Source organism: Polypterus senegalus, chromosome 3 (assembly GCF_016835505.1).
Source record: "Polypterus senegalus isolate Bchr_013 chromosome 3, ASM1683550v1, whole genome shotgun sequence".
NCBI classification, from domain to species: Eukaryota; Metazoa; Chordata; class Cladistia; order Polypteriformes; family Polypteridae; genus Polypterus; species Polypterus senegalus.
In genome coordinates this window covers 235,181,596-235,202,138 of record NC_053156.1, presented here as the reverse complement: position 1 = coordinate 235,202,138, position 20,543 = coordinate 235,181,596, and the positions used below count along the sequence as shown (strand labels likewise).

Below are 20,543 nucleotides of genomic sequence, written 5' to 3'. Positions count from 1 at the left end.
CCACATGCAGATTTGACTTGAGGAACCTGGAGGTGTGAGGCAGCAGCAGAATTCGTTGCACTGTCAAGTTTAATCAAGTGATATTCATGATCTAAGATTTCAGATGATGACTTAGCAATAATAGTAAATCAAAAATGGAACAATCAGTCCAAATCACCAGTGAACATATTTAGCTGTCTGCTTTTGCCATGCTGTAGTAGATTGTCATGCAATATATTTGTTCATTAAATTTGGTTCCTCGTTGTTCTTAGTTGTTACCATATTACATTGAAGGTTATGTTTTACCATTTTCTGCTTCAATTTCATCTTTAAAATTGTGATTGTGAATCATTACGTGCTATACAAATTATTTTTCTTCTTAAAACCGATCTTTTCCACTGGATACTGGTTGATTTGTGATTATAGAGCACAGACAGTCAGGATGGTATGCGCTTTCACTTCACTGTGTCCATTCCTACATTACACAATTCAGTTCTTCTTATTCATTTGTGGGTATGTATCTGAAAAAAGAATTCTTTAAAAGAATTTGCGGGAGTAAACATCTTCCGTGTGCAGAAGAGTCAGAGAATGTCACATCTGTAAAAATCTGACAACTAAAATCAATGTCTCATTTTACTAGAAACATTATTTTCTTAAATTTATTGGATTTTCTGAACTGATTAAAATTAGGTTTGGGGTTTGCTTCTCTTATGAAGTTACAATGTTTCATTAAGTATGGCATTCTCAATGCTGTTAGCTATTCCTATCTAGAAATTCTAGGAAACACCCTTTTTGTACTGTTTTTTTTTTTTTTTTACAAAATGCCATTGTTTATATTAATTTTACAGTTGGAACACCGACAGGTTAATCCATGCAATTTAGGATTGCAGAGTTACCTGGAAAAAAAAATGAATGGGTATTGAGAATGGGTAAACTGGCCACAATATCCATACCGGGATTTAGACTCTTGGGGATATGAGGCAGCAGCACAAACCCCTGCACTATGCAGTTTCTTGAAATATGCAGCATTTTCAAAAATAAGGACTAGGTGAGGATTACGGTGTAATTTGTGTAATGTTTGGTCACATATCTTATTCTCTGAGTAATGAAAGCTTTAGTGCTTTCCTTTATGCTGTGATAAATACATAATCACATTTAAAGTGCATTCTTATCAGTCATGGAATCCCTGATAATTAACCTCTGCAGGCTTCCGGTAGATTCCTTAAATACTTTTGGACTCATTCCTGTTGAAATGATAAGCACTAATAATGTTAAACAATTGACTATTAGATAACAAACATATTGGCTGAAAACACTTACTTGTTTGAACTGATCAGTAGAGACGTCCTGAACTGAGCCATGTTTCTCACATTATATCCTTATATCAATAAGCATGAGGAAGAGAGTGAAAATAGAAAATAACTTATTAACTGGTCCTTTTGCTATTCCTCTGGAAGGAGCTCTATCTAAGTGACTTCATTCTTTCACTAGAGACTTAACCAAAAAGATAATAATATTTTCCCCACAAAGTCACCAGGATAAAGGCATCAAAGGAATCGTGATTACAAAACCTATTATATTAAAGTCTTATAAGCTGACAATCTTTTGGAAAGAACTCTTGGTCAATAATACTTCAGCAAGTTGTACTTTACATGTGGTACAGCTCTTAATAAAAATGGGTTTTAAGCTGAGATGGTTAGAAAACCAGTTATATATTTTCAAGTGCTTTGACACATCTTATTCAAGAGTTATTACACTTACAGTCTTTTATATATCCATTCATCCATTATCCAACCTGCTATATCCCAACTACAGGGTCATGGGGGTCTGCTGGAGCCAATCCCAGGCAACACAAGGCGTAAGGCAGGAAACAAACCCCGGGCAGGGTGCCAGCCCACCGCAGGTCTTTTATATAGACTATTTTAAACATGTTGTAACAATCCTGGGTATAAACGGAGACTGTTGTTTCCAGCTGCTTTGTCCATTCAAACACGCTGCTCAGCTCTGCTTTACTCCACTCACCCGGGGTCAGAGGCAACCTGTATGGTGCACAATCTCTCAGCTTTGTGAGCTGATCCAGGTCAATGGGCTTTTGATTTGAGGAGGTGCCTGTGATTTTGCACCCCAAGGGCACAAAGTCTATCTCTGCAGTACAGGGTTCAATACAGAAATAAACTGTGGATGGAGCACCAATCTATCATTCTGTGCCCATTTATTCTGCACATATACATGTACAGATGTACACACACAGACATTGGGCCATTTCATATATCTTTGGGATGTATGAGGAAAGCTCGAGTATCAAGAAAAAAAAAGAATGGATACCTGAAGAATTAGATGTGGACAGTAACCCTGTCACTGGCTCAGTGAAGCTAAGCGTTGCACTACCATGCTGATCTTGGTCATAAACTGTACCTACTCCTTGAAAGAAAAAAAAATGCAGAAATATATTTTTGTCAACTCTACCACATAGACCATTATTATATAGACCTTAATTTCTAGAAAGTTTATTTTTATTTTAAAGTAGAACAAAACAGGGATACCGCCATGTTCATAATGCTCTATGCATTCAATCAAGAGTTTGTCTGACAGTGTTTCGCTTCTCAACACATCTGTTTAAAGCTCTTTGACTTACACATTTCTAACAGTGATAAATATAATAAGAAATAACAAGAATTGAATTGTAACTGGTCACATCTTAAGCTTTTTTCTCATTTAGTCTAACTTTCTTTGGTTGTCTTTTTTAAACATTATTCATCACCACCTCACACTTCTAATGGGATGTTTCCTTTTTTAATCATCAGTGGTTTGTACAAAAGTGTTCCATTCTCCTCTTCGCCTTATTGGTTGCAGTTCTCCCTTTGTCACTTTAATATATTCAGGAACTGCTATTCTTATTCTGAACTCAGAGTTTCCCTGCATGATTATTATGTTAAATGTGTCCTTGAGATCTTGTTGATACAGCCAACAAATACTTATCTATGTAGTTTCCACTGACTAGTGGGAAATCAGTAAGAATGAATTGTCAACTCATTTTGTAAAACATACTGACTTGCACGTTCCCACTTCTGCTAAAACAATGACCACAAAACATTGGGTAACATTAAATAAAATATCTAATGGTAACAGTTTAGTTTAGTTTACATACTACAAAAAATGCATTTATTACTCATTAACTGTTACATAACAAGACCTTAACAACGGCTTCTTGTGGTATTCAGAACACTTGCAAAGCATCAGTAAAGTGGCTACTCATACCTGGGCAGTGTGGTATCTGATATGCTGGTAAAATTACCTATGAATATGTAGGATTCACAGGCCATATATTGCAGTATGCAATATCAAGTAACACATGTCTCACATAAGCCACCTCTTCCAAAGTGAAGTCATTTTAGTAGAACACTTTGCACAGGTGAATAGCAAGTTTAGTGATGCTTCGAAAGTGTGATGAACACCAAAAGAAGCCTTTTTAATGTCTTGTTACATAAGAGTAAAAGATGCATTTTTGCAGTACCTAAAGTGTTGCCCATATAACATTTACAGCCAAGAGGTGTTTTTTAATAGTCCTGTAATATTTAGTTAAATACATTTTCATTACATTTTGTGTACTAGTAAAGCCTTAAGGACATAACATAAAATATATTATTTTTGTAAATAAAACTTTTCAGTAAATAATGTTATCCTAATAATTCTTTACAAGTTTAATTTCTATCTAAATTTTTTTATTCCTTAATTTCAGCTGTACAGTTTCACAGTCTGTCATAGTACAGTATGTTGTACCTCTTCATCTTGATTATTTCATATTAGATGAGCAATACATAGCAAATGAGTAGTCTGCAGCAGCATATTTTTTTCTAAACTGCCAAGACAGGAGTTCCTCGTGAGATCATCTACCCATTGTATATAGGTGAGTTTAGAAATCTAATAGTGTCATGTCTTTGTCATTTGAGAAAGTGGTTAACAGAGAGCTTACTCATCTTTAGTGGGACACCTTGTTATGTTAAGTGAGTTGTGCATTATCATTGAAATGTTTCTATTTATTAGAAAAAAAACCATGATGAAAATATGTTGAAGATGGAAAGAATATTAGAGGATATGCTTTGACAGAAGTAATTTTTGTGAAATATTGCAGAGTATATGTCATTTTATAAATAACACTAACTTCAATCAATCAATCAATCAACATTTATTTATATAGCACATATTCATACAAAAAATGTAGCTCAAAGTGCTTTACAAAATGAATAGAAAAATAGAAGACACAATAAAAAATAAACATAAGTCAACATTAATTAACATAGAATAAGAGTAAGGTCCGATGGCCAGGGTGGACAGAAAAAACAAAAAAAAAAACTCCAGACGGCTGGAGAAAAAAAATAAAATCAGTAGGGATTCCAGACCAAGAGACCGCCCAGTCCCCTCTGGGCAATCTACCTAACATAAGTCAAACAGTCCTCTTTGTATTTAGGGTTTTCATGGAAGGACCTTATTTTTATATATTCATTTTTTTAAAATACAACTTTATTTCAAATGATCATTAATTAAAAATTGTTTGATATGTGATCAAAGACATGAATAGGATTATGAAATATCTATTCTAAACTCATTGAAATGTAGCACCACAATTGAACTGCATTATATAAGCAGTAGGTTATGTGCAAGAGAATCTGAAGATACATTGTTGCTGTTGCTAATTTTATTTATTCACATTGAAAATCTACCAGGAAATACTTGTAACCTTTTGTGTTGTTTTTTTATCAGTCATAGTTACATTAAAAAAAACCAAAAAACATTGTTATCTAGTAAACGAAGAAACATTTTTTTCTTGACAGGCCACATCCTGTTTTGTCATAATGAAAATACAAGACCAGAAACGAGCAGTTAATAATGACTGAAGGTTGTTCATTCCATTTAGATTGATCCTTTTTTATGTTTACCATTTTTTAAATCACTGACAAGTGGGCTCAGGGTTGAAGAAGTTTAGTTAATCCTGTTGCCTCACAGTGCCTATTTGCTCTCCTATTGTCTGTCTGGGCATTCATCAAATGCTCTAATTTTCTTCCACAACCCTAATAATATACACGTTACATTGGCAAGCATACAAATGAGTAGTTCTGTGATGGGCTGACATTCCCATCCAGGGCTGGTTACTGATTTGCACCTGAAATTCTGACTCGTATTGATGCAAACAAAATGGATTCAGGAAGTGAATGGATGGTAGATAAATATAAATAATTGTCAGTGTAAGAAGCATTGTAAGAGCTATTTAGGAAACATGTGTTCTTAAGATTACAGGTTTACTTTTCATTTGTTTTACAAGCTAAATGCAAGATTACAGATTTGAGAGGTGAGGCAATCTATTATAAATATAATACCTTGAGAAAGCATTAACTATATTTGCATTTTTCCATTTTATTGCAAATTAATGGATAACTTCAGTATTTTTCAAGTAGAAGTTATTTCTTCTCAGTCATGGAATATATGAATTTGCCACATAAATTTGTGGTTCTAAAATTAATAATTTCTTATAAATTAAAAAAAAAATACTTTAGCCTGTTCTTGCATTTTAAAGTGGAGGTGACTAGAATCTAAATGTGAACATTTAAAAATGGGTTGTTTCTTTTGTGTATCTTGTTTGCTTTAAGTGTCAATTTAAGAACTTTTTTTTTTTTTTCTTAATTCAGTGTAACTTTTTGGCTTGCACAACAAATCTGAGAAATGCTTTCACTAGTCAGCAGCCAGATCACCTGCTGGCTAAATGGTCTTCTCAGGGTAGGACATTTTTGCTTCCACGGACTGAAATCAAGTTCTATTTTATAAACATGGGACTTTTTTTCCAAAATATGATATATTAATTTCTCACAATAGCCTCTATTTAGTCTTATCAATAGCAGAAAAAAAAAAAGTGGCACATACATTCCATTGCAAAAAGATAAACAACAAGAAATGCATTGATGCTATCAAAGAAAATGTACTTTATATAAGTTTGTAAAAAATAAAAAAGTTTCAGAACATGGACAAATACACTAAAGTCAATGATGTACCCGTCTACTAACTGTCTAACAGTAACTTGTTTACATAACTTCACATTTCCACAATTATTTTACGAAAGTATTTTTGTAAAAAGCAGGATTATGCTAATCCAAATTTGCTGGATTGACATTTCAAAGCCCTGTGTTTTAGTCCTGATCCATATGAACCTCTTAGCCATTAAGATGGTATAACAACAGATAGCCTGACAGCATTGTCACAGAGTATGTCATTAGACATATAGAATTAAAGGATGGCAATGGCCATAGGTGGGTTCTTCAGGCTGGTGTCAAAGTGAATTTGAAAGAGAGACCTGCCTATTGACCAATAATGAATGGACTGGAGAGGGGGAACTTTGAAGATTTATCAGAAAACAGGTGGTGATCACGATAAGCAAACAGGAGCTGAGCAGAAAGGACAAAACAGAAGTAAAAGTTGTTACTGTAATACATGGGTCCTTAAGTTTGGTGCGGGAGGTCTGCAGTGGGGCATATTTTTGTTACAATTAAATTTGTGAATTAAAAGCTAATACTTGATGATAATGGAGTTTGTTAGTTCATTTTCTGGTGGGCCCTCCAACCTGCAGGGAAAAATTTGGGGATTGGTGGCAGAACTGGCACTCCAGCCACCATAAAAAACCTCACACTGATTCTACTCCATCTGAACTAGTGTGGTGCTGAGGTATCGCCCACTGCATGGCAGCACTTGGGTCCTAATCTGGATCCTGAGTTGGTTTGTTGTGTGGTGGGTGTGGCAATGCGCTGTATCAATGTGTGCTCCTAACCCCTATATGGTTGCTGGTGCTTCTGCAGTGTCATTCTTACATTGTATATTTATCTTTCCCAAGAGTATCATCCAAATGATTTGTGAACTAGAGCAGATTAATGCCAGTCCTTTATTTTGTAAACCAGATACTTCACCATGAGATAAATGTTTTCTCTTGTTCAGTCCTGAGGGTCTACTGTGGTTGCAGGTTTTTATTCCAACCAGTTTCACCATCACTAACTCATATTACTTCTAATTGATCTCATTGTTAAAATGACTGGTCTTTTTATTCTTCATTCAGTGTGAGATTTATATGCATACAAGAAATGTAGAAATCTTTGCATTTTTACTGTAGTTTAAAATACGTTTTTTGTAATTTCCTATTTATTCATCTTTTTCCCATGGATTTTCCTCCCTTTTTCCTGTGGATTTTCCTCCCTTACTTGTAATCTAATAATAACAACCAATGATGAGCAGAAGAGACAGCTGGGCAAATGATACTGAAAGAAAGCCTGCAGCTACTTATAGCTAGCATGATAATTAGTAAATAACAGCTTAAATAATTAGAACACCAGGAAAAGCACAGTGAAAATGGTGATAATGACAATGAAAATCCTAACAGCCAGATTTTAAAAAGATGCAAAATATTCCCAAAGTAACACGTAAACATTCTACATTCCAATTAGAATATGGGAAACCCAGTTTTGTAATTTATGAATTGACCTCAAAACACTGGGAAATTGGAAAATAATGTTGCACTTTTTAAAGGTAGGAATTCAATTAAAAAGATGAAGTTGTTTGGGATGAACATTTGTATTCACTATGGATCCCAGGACTGAACTTGCGCACCACTGAGTTACTAAATTGCTGTTTCTTTTGTCATTACATTTTTAATTGGCAGGTCGTTAAGAAAAGAAGACGCAAGTTGAAATACAGGTATTTAAGACTAAAGGAAGCAATTAAGGGTTGGGAAATTTAGCTTGCAAGGTAACTAAAATGAAGCACAATCTAGGGCCGCCTTAACAGCATCATAGGCTCTTGGGCAAAGTAATGTGCTGGGGCCCCTGTTTTGATAGCAAAACATACATAGAGGCATTGGAAGCATCATGGGCCCTTATGCTACTGGGGCCCCCGGCCAGTGCCCATAGACTAAGACGGGCTTGTGCACAACTTGTTGCGGATTTTGCACTATCCACTCAAGCACTTTGAGCTACACTATTTGTATGAGAATGTGCTATATAAATAAATGTTGTTGTTGATTTAGCAGTTAGTTGAGCAGCTTTGAATTAAGAAATTGTGTTGGATGAAACACCTGCATCCACTGTGAACCCTCCAGAACTTAACTTGAGGACCTCTGCTGGGGTATTTGACATGGAATGCGTATTTAGTACAATATCTAATGTTGTAGTTTATAGCTAATTAAACGAATTATGGTAATGTACTGTAGAATACCGTCAGAAGTGAGTGTAAATGCTTGCAAAGGTGAAAGAAGCTTGCATACTATTTTCCTTTTGTCCTTATTCATCATTTCTGTTGGCTCATTGTAAATCTACTCAATGCACCCATGAATGTCAAGGATAATGAAACATTACAGTTAGTGTCCATAATAAATTCAGATGGTATATGCCATGTGGTAGTTTTAGAGCCATTCCTCATAGACCTACTAAGTTCATTGCGTAGCATGGGTATTGGACAGCAACCTGCTTGCTATACAGTACATAAATATAACATACTGACACATCTGAGCAATTTAAAAGTCATTTGTCTGTAATACATGGAATATCATCTTTCGGACCACTTGACACATGTTTGTGGGCCAGAGATAGTATATGGACTGCTAATGACACAAATATCCAACCTGGTTTGAATAAATGAAATAATTTAGAAGTCATCATCAAAGTGTGTTGTGCAGTGTTAGCCATTATGGATGCAATGAGCAATCAAGCAAAATGACACCTTTTATTGGCTAACTAAAAAGATTACAATATGCAAGCTTTCGTGGCAAATCGGGCCCCTTCTTCAGTCAAGTTGTAATATAGAGACTAAAATTCCCTGCATGTATATAGACACAATGACAGATCCAACATTGGAAAACTTTTAAGTGAGACATCTTAGATGTAAAAAATTAATAGACCTCTCTAGGGTAAGATTTATTTAGCAAGAGAGGAGAACAATGTGATCTTTGGATAAGATAACTGTCTAACAAAGTCGTTTGAAGTTTTTGATGAGTTTTTCCATATAATGTGGATCTGCAGTCAGGTTGTCTATGTCAATCTGAAAGATGCAAACAGTCCTCTTATCTGGTCATAAAACTCTTGTCTCTATTTAAAACATATTGTAATGTGTTACATTTTAGCATCAGTTTAACCACCCGTTCTTTTCTCTCTTGCTGTGAGTTGGAAGTTGCCTATAAGCACTATGACTTTTAAGTCCTTCTCACAGTGTCCATGCCTGTTGAAGTGAGCTGCTACAGGAACATCACTATTGCTATGATTAATGTGGAACCTGTGTAAGTTCATTCTTTGGCAGAGTGTTTGTCCAGTTTCTCCCACATAGAGTGCAGTGTCTGGACATTTCATACAGAGAATTAGGTAGACCGCATTAGATCATCTGCAGGAAAATGATCCCTTTATGTGATGTTCTAATCAGCAATGTGGTATAAATACACAATCTGTATCATAAATGTAAGCACACGTTTACATCTCTTCTGTAGGCAGGGAAATGTGCCAATTTATGTTGGTTCACTTAGGGAGTTTCAGACAGTTAGTTGGTGCAGGTTTGGTGGTTATCTGTATTCCACGGTGGGGTTGTGTTTGTTCTGGAAATACATCTCTCAGCGTTTTCATCATTATTTAGTATTGGCTCTATAAGTTCTTTTATAATTTTCTGAAGTGCTTCAAAATGTGGGTTATAGGCCACAACAAGGGAGGTTCGGTTTGTTTAGTCTTTGTTTTTATATTCCAGAAGGTTGTCTCTGGGTATGGCAGTAGCTCTTCTTATTTGAGTGTTTGTTTTTTTGGGAGTATATCCTTTTCTGATGAAATCTTGTCTAAGCTCCTGCAGCTATTTATCCTAGTCAGTCGGGTCTCAGCCAATATGATTGTAATGTATTGCTTGGCTGAAAACGATGGAGTACCTTTTATATTCTTGGGGTGGAAGCTATCACTTCTCACATAGCTTCCACCCCAAGAATATAAAGATGGACCTATCACTTCTCAGGTAGGTCCATCTGTCTGTCGGTTTGTGAAAAACAGAAGTTACAAAGGTGTTATCTTTCAGTTGAGTGGTGGTATTAAGGAAGCTGACTTCTGTTTTTGAGTAATTCAGCTTCAGCTTTATGTTGACTTTACCATACATAGAAATGTCACACTAGGTTGAATTGTGCTGGAAGCAGCTATTTCTTATGCTTTCAATGCCTTCACAAAATCATCAGCACCACTGGCAAATGCCTTGCAATACAGTCACATTATTTTATAAGCATACATTTCTATTTTTAGTCATTGTGACGTGTGTTTCAGTTGTTCGTAAATTGGCCTATTCAATAGCTAGGAGTGTTGTACTGGTTTGGGTGTTATTTTTGTACATACAACATTTGTCATATAATGTGGTGGATTTTGTGAACAACGCCATTGCAGACAGGAGGAGGAGGAATATTATATGGACTGTCACTGTCAAAACTGAGTTTTAGTACAATAACAACACTAATATATGTTCAATTATTATAGATATTACAGATAATTTGGGGAACTGCCCTTGTACTTAAAATTTTTGCCTTTGGCTCCCAGGTAATTCCTGCATTGGGTGTACAGTATCTAGCTGAGTGATAGAACTTGCAGTTTAAAATTTTGATGAGCCATGTTTGTGTACTAGCCTTGTCCTGACTGGGAGCATGGAGACTGGGAATGGGAGAAACTCCCTGAGTGAATCCTCAGCAGAGCTGTTCACTTGGTGGTAAATACGGCGAGGCTTACAGAACATCTAGCATTTGGTTTTTATTTATGTTACATTTTCATCTATAGCTCTGGGACACTGTTTTCCAATTTTTGACTTACCATAATGCTCAACATAGTGCAGTACTTTTTACTCCTAATATAAAGTTAATTATAGGAAAATAATTTTTAAACAAAGTAGGCATTTGACTAATAAGCAGGTTTAAAATTTGTTTGGTTTACTTTAGAGTGAAAGCTAAATCAATGGGTATTAAGAAAAGAAGGTAATATTAATAAGGAAATGGCCTTGTGGCTGTATATATTCTCTCTGGAAGCTACTGTATACAGTATACTGTAAATTACTGTCTGCTTCTGTTCAGGACACATGCTATGTGTAGTTTTGTACTGTACATAGTAATGCTACTTGTACAACTCTGCTGTTAAATTTATTATCACATTCAGTTATTTTATTGATGCATCACTATTGATCATGAGATTTAATCAATAATAAATATTAAATAATTCATTGAGGCATTTCAGCTTTGCTAAATATAAAAGTACTAGCATTTTCATTCTTTCCCTTTATTCCCTCCTCTAATTCTTTCCTGCACAAATTCTTAGCGAACACACACTACAGTCCCATTTTAAGAATATGGACAGCTGGCAAGCTGCTTTTGGAAATCTTGCACCTTGTCTTAGGCCAGACATTAATGAGTCTGACGTAGGGTGGAAATTTATGGGCAAAACTGGCGGAAGTTTTTGGAAGAGGAAGAGAGCCTAGGATCTTGAGAGAAAGACAGAAAAAGAGAGACTTGAAAGAAGAGTGCTTTGGTAGCAAATAGCCCTAGTGGTACAACATGTGTTTTCTTGTATCTTTCATTTTCATTGTACCTATGCTTTCAGTATTTTTTATCTAATTTGTATGCTTTATTTTTAATCTTTGAGAAGTGGGAAATGGTATAAGGTTCTCTGCTCTGCTGCAATACTGTAGATGCAGCATTTTTATTTAATGCAAAATGTAGCTTTTCAGGAAAATATTTCTAATAGATTATTGATTAGCTTTAATTTATTTAATGCCTAGTTCATTTCTTTCCATTTTAATCAGTTTAATGGTGAGTGATGATGATTATATTAATCATCACTCTCTTAATAAAAAAAAAAAAAACAGGAACTTGCCCAAAACTTCACTAAATGAATGTCTGGATTGCCTAAATGCAGAACTCATTTAGGAACAATTAATTAAAAAGCACAGAAGAGACAGAATTTTATTAAAAAATGAATTATTTTTATGAACATCATAGACAGTCGTTTTTGGCTACATTTTCCTCATTGTAAATTTATGGACGACGAGCAGTCATGATCTGTACTTAGGTTTGCATAATTATTGCTTGCTTGACAGCCTGTGACCTATAAAAAATAATACTGCTAGAGTTAAATAATAGCCTTCAGAAATGTGAACACATCTGTAAATCACTCCTTCAATATTACTAGAGTGTTAACTGTTACTTGAAACTTGAGAATGTATTCAGGAGTTCTGATTTTGTTTTACTGTAAACACTACAACAGCTGCTTTTTTTAGATTTTGAGCTTTTTTCTTCCCTTGCATGCTAAAAAGTGCAGCTTAAAGAAATAAATGCCTGATCTGCAGGTAGATTATTTTAGAATCTCCTAATAAGACATGTATCTTTGCTTAAGTGACACAAAGGAACATAACATATCTGATTTTAATTAATTACAGAAGGCTGTTACAAAATGAGTATAGACAGTTGAAATTGAACACCATCCAAAAGATGACATCTTCAGGACTTTGTCCTTTCAGTTCTGAAGATCTGTTGTAGCTACTGAATGCTTGTAGCCATGTACCCGGAACAAATTATTTTTTTTACTACTACAGGGTACATGTTTGTTAATCACTGCCAAGTATATGTATGTTGCACACATTTACTTTTATAATATGTCTGCTGTGTTTTTAATGGATTGCCTGGTACCATGGAGCAAAGATAGCTCTGTCTTCCATTCATGCTGTAGTGATGGAATTGTTTGACAAGTGTTGTAATATCCCAATCGTCAATCAATTTTTATTTTATGTGGGCAATGAGTGCTTTACAGAGTACCAAAAATTGTAATACAGTTTCAGACTCCAATGGCTGTAATACTTAAAAGATTTTGCACAGTTATTAATAGGAGTTGTACAAAATTAATAGAAATCTTCTAATAGATAGATACTTTATTAATCCCAAGGGGAAATTCACATATACATACAGTATATAGAATGGTAAAGGTTGGCTGTCTTTTACACAAAAACATGCAAACCACTGGGTCTTGAACCTTGATCTTGGTCTTAAGTGAGAGCGTATGACCTGATAACACATAACATGACCCCAGAATTGGTGCTGGAGACCATGCTTTAGAAGATCCTTCTCATGGCAAGCAGCAGCACAGCCACACACTCTGGCTGCAGGGAAGCGACATTGCTGACAGGAAAAAAGCTGCAGCAACCTCTGCTGACAGTGAAGTGCATTGCACAGACAGACTGATTATTTTCATCTCAAAGGTCAAGAGCCATGAAGAATCCTTTGCTTCTGCATTCTCATCTCTCAGTAGAAGTTCTCTGCCTCTCTGAGCACAACAGAAAGTCATACATTACCAAAGCATTGAAGGCGCAGGCTTAATCCATCACATTATTGGGCCTTGAGTCCATCTCACGGCAAGTGGTGGCATGGTCACGCTACATGCCTGACAAGAATTCAACAATAAAGCAAGAACATGGCATGGCTAAAAAGATAAGAACCCTGGCAACCTCAAATGACAGTGAAACACATTGCACTTGTTTTGATTGCAAAAGTCAAGTACCATGAAGCATTGCTTGGTTCTACATTTTCATCTCTCAGTGGAAGACCTCCGCCTCTGAAATTTGGTCATTTCACACCACAGAAATTCAATTCAGTTTACTTTTGTATATAGTAGCACTCTTCACTTGAATGCAGGTGCTGGCTCAGAGCACTGTAACAAGTTTACAAATAAAATGCAAATACATGATGCATATTAATATTTACATAAAACATACACATTAAGATACAGATTTGTTTAAACATACAGTAAAACAAAGTAGTTCCAAACTAAATAACATAAAGGGAATACAGTATCTGTCTATTAGCATAATATATTAATATTGTTGTTAAGCAATGACCTGTTGACAACTTAGGAGAAGAAATTAAAAACTCCAATTAGCACCATCCTTAAACAAAATAAGTCAATTGATAGTCCTGGAGACCTAGGTCATGTGACTGCCCACCAAATCTTGGGAATTTTACAGTATAAGCATGTACTGGGCTATCTAATACTTATGGCAAGAGTCTTTTCATCCTTTAATTCCAAGGCTTTCAGTATTACAGATGTCATTCCCATGGGCATGACAATCGCTTGAAGTAGAGCAGTGGCAGCAAGTGCCACAGCAGGATATTGAGAAGAAAAACAGAATAGAGGAGGGTTAGTAACAGTTCATAATTATTGTAATACTTAATGTTTTTAAACAAATAACTAACATATGAAATACACAGCAGCTCTAATCAGGAAATACATGTGAAGTGTAAACCATAGGATGCCTAACTGGATCATGTATGTTTACTTTGCCCTGAAAACTAGTATTTTATTCTCCAGTGGTAGTATCTGGAATAGGTAAAATAAACTAGGTAGGTGACATTTATTGAGTTATCTAGTTGAAGCAGAGGCCCTGACCAATTTTGGAGATTGTTTACTTGAATGTGACATTGTTGCCACATAGCTAACCAAAGCAGCTTGATTGACTGAGTTGTCTCATGTCATTTGTCATGCTCATTTTCTTACATCTGTTATTTTTATATACCCAGTGCTATAGCTACTAATATTTTATGTTTTCAACCTTCCTTCTAAGCCTCCATTCCATGGATTGGGCTGAATTGTCATGCCTGATGGGACACAGTATTACAAATATACTGTTTTTAGTTTCATTAGGATTGTCTTTCTGCTTTTTTATTTTAGTCACAGTAAGAAAAAAATACGAACAGGGAGTATTTATTTTTTATTATTCACCAGTGTCTATAACCCCACAGTGAGAAAAACATCAGCCTTAAGAGCAGCTGGAAAGTGTTACAAGAAAAATGAAGTATTTTATTAATAATGTGTGTTTTGCTACAGTTACTGTTGTACAGGCATTCAAAATAAAGATTTCAATTCTTTGCATTTTCCTGGTTCATTCATCAGTAGATTAGTGAAGATTGACTGCCTGTTTGTACTGTGCATGTCTGTGAAACAAATGCCTTACTGTCATCAAATGCCAGATCAGTCTCTGATTGTTGAACCCATCTCCATATATATTCGCAAGTAATTGACTTAAGTGCTTAATAAACATAATTTTATTATGAGTGAGTAGGAGAGTAAACAAATGTAGAGAGAGTGCTGTGATGCAATGTTTTTCCCCTCATATGCTTGGGCAAGATGGTGGCTCAATGGCTAGCACTTCTGTCTCGTTGACTAAGAAATAAAGTCGTGGGCCAGTCACTCCCTCTGACAAGTATACATGATCTTAGTTTGTCAATTAAGATTTTTCTCTGTGCACACCAGTCATTTGTCTCACAGCAGAGAAGTGTATTAGGTTGATTAATAAGTGGTTGTGTGGCTATATTCAAAAAGCCAAGTTTGGAAATGTTCACATATTAAGTCTAAATTCAGATATTCTCTTTATCCCAGCCTAATGTTCTGCTCTTTATATGCCATTAGTACTTCCTGTCCTGTAAAGATAATGAAATAACATTAAAAAGCCCACTGCCCTTTTCTCCAATACCTTATTTCCTGAACTTTACCAATGAATAATATTCTAAAGCACTGGGTTTGTTATAATGAGGCAATAGAGAATATTTGTCATTTAAATGATATGATTAGCATTCATTTTACTTGCTGCCAGTATCATATCAAGGTTAATAATGATGTAAGAACGTGTCCATACCAAGGATGTTATCTAATATGAAAATCCTCCCTCTGCTACGCGGCACAAAAATTGTATTTTCTGTACATAGCTGACATCTCACACAAGCAAATTTTGTATTTAAAATCTTTTCTATCTCCATTATCTATATCTCTAAAAATAGTCTTTTAGACATGCTGGCACACGGTAATATTGAACTCTAATTCAAAGTAAGATTTTACAGTATATTTACAGTGGGTACGGAAAGTATTCAGACCCCCTTCAATTTTTCACTCTTTGTTATATTGCAGCCATTTGCTAAAATCATTTAAATTAATTTTTTTCCTCATTAATGTACACATAGCACCCCATATTGACAGACAAAAAAAAAGAATTTTTGAAATTGTTGCAGATTTATTAAAAAAGAAAAACTGAAATATCACATGGTCCTAAGTATTCAGACCCTTTGCTCAGTATTTAGTAGAAGCACCCTTTTGAGCTAATACAGCCATGAGTCTTCTTGGGAAAGATGCAACAAGTTTTTCACACCTGGATTTGGGGATCCTCTGCCATTCCTCCTTGCAGATCCTCTCCAGTTCTGTCAGGTTGGATGGTAAACATTGGTGGACAGCCATTTTTAGGTCTCTCCAGAGATGCTCAATTGGTTTTAAGTCAGGGCTCTGGCTGGGCCATTCAAGAACAGTCACAGAGTTGTTGTGAAGCCACTCCTTCGTTATTTTAGCTGTGTGCTTAGGGTCATTGTCTTGTTGGAAGGTAAACCTTCGGCCCAGTCTGAGGTCCTTAGCACTCTGGAGAAGGTTTTTGTCCAGGATATCCCTGTACTTGGCCGCATTTATGTTTCCCTCAATTGCAACCAGCTGTCCTGTCCCTGCAGCTGAAAAACACCCCCACAGCATGATGCTGCCACCGCCATGCTTCACTGTGGGGACTGTATTGGACAAGTGATGAGCAGTGCCTGGTTGTCTTGTTGCATCTTTCCCAAGAAGACTCACGGCTCTATTAGCTCAAAAGGGTGTTTCTACTAAATACTGAGCAAAGGGTCTGAATACTTAGGACGATGTGATATTTCAGTTTTTCTTTTTTAATAAATCTGCAACAATTTCAAAAAATCCTTTTTTGTCTGTCAATATGGGGTGCTGTGTGTACATTAATGAGGAAAAAAAATCATTTAAATGATTTTAGCAAATGGCTGCAATATAACAAAGAGTGATAATTTGAAAGGGGTCTGAATACTTTCCGTACCCAATGTATGTGTGTGTAAGCCACCAAATCCTCCATCCCTGCTGTGATTTGTCTAAGGCTTATCAGTAAACAAATGGAGTAAATAAAATTGATAGGTCACATGTAATTTTATTTCCTTTTATGGAAAGATCTATGGAACTGATAAGTAAATAAAGATTATAGCCTTTTGCTCTCATGTGACCAAAAAGTAATATTTTGTTTGCCTGTTGTTGTTATTAGGACAGTAGTACACTAACAGCAACAACATATATATATATATATATATATATGTAGCACATTTTCATAAAAAAGGTGTTGCTCAAAGTGCTTTACAAGATGAAGAAAGAAATGTTTATATGAAACAAAGTAAGATTAGTCAATACTTAGCAACAGAGAATAAAGAAGGATATAAAAACAAAAAAAACTCCAAATGGGCTGGAGAAAAAAAATCTGCAGGGGTTCCAAGGCCAAGAGACCACCCAACCCCTACTGGGCATTCTACCTAACATAAATGATCTAAATCAATCAGTCTTTATGGCTTTCATGAAAATAATAATTCAATGAATACTGTATATAGCTTAACAGGAATACACTAAAATGTAGCTATGAGAAAGCCATGTTAAAATATGATTTAATGTTTTTAATACAGTAATATTCAAACTGCTGATGCTGTTGTTGAGATCCAATTAATAAACAGATAAATGGCTTTGATTTAGTCACTGTACTTAGATGACCAATTGGGGTGAAAAAGAGCTGGCGGTAATTAAAAAGTGGTGTGACACGTACACTATATTTGACTGACCTTGGGATATCAAACATTCTGTGCCTAAAGGCATGTGAGATAATAATCTAATCCCAGATACATGTGACATTGAATTTTTTTTTTTTTTAATGTGAAGCATCTGGCTCCCTATAGTGTAGCTTATGCAACATACATGTTTCAGAAGTTGATATCTCAAGCTGTGGGGCCTTAAGCTTAAGTTGGATATGGCTGAGAAGAAACTCAACAAGCCACACTTTACAGGCAAACAGTTATTGGTATTTATTGTGAAACCCAAAACAGTATTTGCTTCTCATCGATTAAACGAAATATCTGATTCTCCAAGTGTCCTGAATATTCAGATAGAAAATAGATAGAAAAATGTATGTCCCTAATGCCAAATGAGGCATTTTAGCTCCTTGTAAGGAACAACTGTCTAAGGAAATCATATCATGGTTATAGAAGACAGAGGTAATGTCCTGTACACATATATCTCTATTATAAAAAAAAATCTTGGAAGGAGACAAGACTTGATTTTCTCGGAGAGACACTTATACGTCCTGCAAGACAAGTCCACGCCTGGGGCCGGAAATAAAGGATAAAGAGTAGATGACAAAGTAGAATGTCGTAAACAATTCAAAAATGTTGGCGTGGTACACATGCAGAGCAGGCTAGAGATAATGGAAGTACAAAAAAGGATAGGAAAGATTGCATTAGTGTAAATAAATGGAAATTATTACTCTGTGAAATAACGGAACAGCGAAAAGAGATCAAATATATTGTTCAGTTTTAAACTTTAAGTCGGAGACTTGTAGATTGTCTGATTATTGTTGCCAACGAGAATAAAAAGATTCCAAAAACGCTGGCGCAGTATGAAGTCCCGTGAGATGGAGACTTTTAACATGAGATTCTTTCAAGTCACACCCTACCCCGGTCATCTAACCTCAGTCGTGTGAATGCTTTTGGCAGACACACTTCCTGCGCTCTCAGCTATTATAAATTTTATCAGGACAATAATTTTATATATTCTAGATGACATGTCAATTACTAAGCGAAGAAGAAAGAGCATGGACAAACATTAGAAAAAGTCATTTTATTTATTAGAGAGAAAGAAACGATATTCACTCACAGGCAGTTATACGTTGCGTTGTCAGGATGTAAGTCCAAACATGGAATCAAAATTCAATACTGTCTTGAAGAAAAGTTAATTCCAAATATTGTTTTTACTAAAGTTTTAAAGTAAAAGTGAAAATAATGCATATGTAACAATTACTATGAAAATAACAATCTCTTTAAATTATATATCCGGTTAACCAAACCTGGGGGTGGGTGAGCGAAGTGAGCAGGGGGCGGAGGCCCCTAGTGTAATATTATGATAATTGACACCTTTAAAGAACTTTGGCTTGAATGACTAGTGAGATGGGATGGAAGGATAAGTCAGTACAGGATTTTTATAAATAAGCTTTTGCACATTTTGATCTCATTTTATATAATTAATAAAATGAAATAGGAATAAATAGTGTTCATTATTAAAGCCTGCAGTGGCATCAAAGAAAACATCTTTTGTGGGAAATGTTGTTGCCTTATCATAGTAGTACACATTTGTGTGAAGGTTCTTTCGCTGCAGAGTTTGCCTAATGCCCACATTTTTGGATCAATTTTTGCAAATACTCAAATTTTATTTCATATTTCCCTTAATATTTTTTAAATATATACACTCTATAGTTTATTAAATTCCAACAGCTTTTTCCTTAGGTTAGCTCTCTTCATCCAGACAATTTAAGAAGCAGTATCAGCACCCTGCCCATACTCTGACATCTATGTTGTTCAAGAGGAGTCCAGTTTGTCCAGACTCGTGGTTGATTTAATTTTCTTCACCTGGATCACATCATTTAAAATGATTTATATTTATCACATTACTTTCACAGGTTCTTTGAAAGGCAAAGCCAAGTGCACCACAGTGATATTCACTAAGTCATGGGCTTATGCTGTAGCTACAGTGACTTAATTTTACGTCATTTTCTATGTGCATCTAATTGCCTACACTGACTGTGGGAATATTGAGATAGAAGAGGTTTTGGCATTCTTTTTGACTATGATTAATGGTTGCTGTAGTTATTAAATGTATACTCACTAAATCAATGCAGAGATAAAAGCTGCAGCTCGAAATTCCAACATCCAGCATTTTTATCATGTAAAATGCACCTGTTTCTTTGTGGCTGATAATCTCTGCTCTGCAGGTACTACTGTATATGCAAAAAATGTTTTCTCCTGACTGCAGAAACTGAAAAGAATAAGCTAATTACAGAACTGCAGTTTTCAATTGAACAATGAGGTTTTTACAGTTTTAGGTAGGTGTTTTTTTTTCCTCAGATGTGTATATTTTTTCATTAAATATTGCAGGCAGGTGAGAATCTGTTCCCATTAGTTTACCACATGTGACCTATGCCTTGATTCTTCTTTTTATGCATATTTACAGGGTTGTATTCTGGCACACATTTAATTATCTTGAAAGGAAGTGGAGAGAAAGAATGACATAAAGTGTATTCTTGTAGTAAATCTGTTAAAAAACCAAAAAGGAATCCATCTGTCATTTGTTTTACTTTTATTCTCAGTATATTCACAAGTGTTTTTTTATTTTACTTGTAACCACGGCCATAATATTGTGTTATATATTTTTTTTTACTTAAAAATAGAGGCAATAAAATATTAAATACACTAAATCCAAAACAGAGTAACTATCACATAAAGGTGTACACATATTTAAATATTTGCTACCCGAACTTTGTATTTTTTTAATTAAATACCCAGGGCAATACAACTGTTTTAAAAAAAATTCAACAATTTATTTTTCTCTTGTTTCAACATGCCTTGCTTGTGCAAAAATTCAACAGAA

At 35.2% G+C, this 20,543-nt stretch overlaps 1 protein-coding gene across 2 annotated transcripts in view; it reads left to right on the top strand.

Moving 5' to 3' along the window:
- Positions 1-20,543, top strand: part of asxl2 (ASXL transcriptional regulator 2) — a 291,665-nt gene that overhangs the window by 64,604 nt on the left and 206,518 nt on the right. The window lies entirely within an intron of this gene.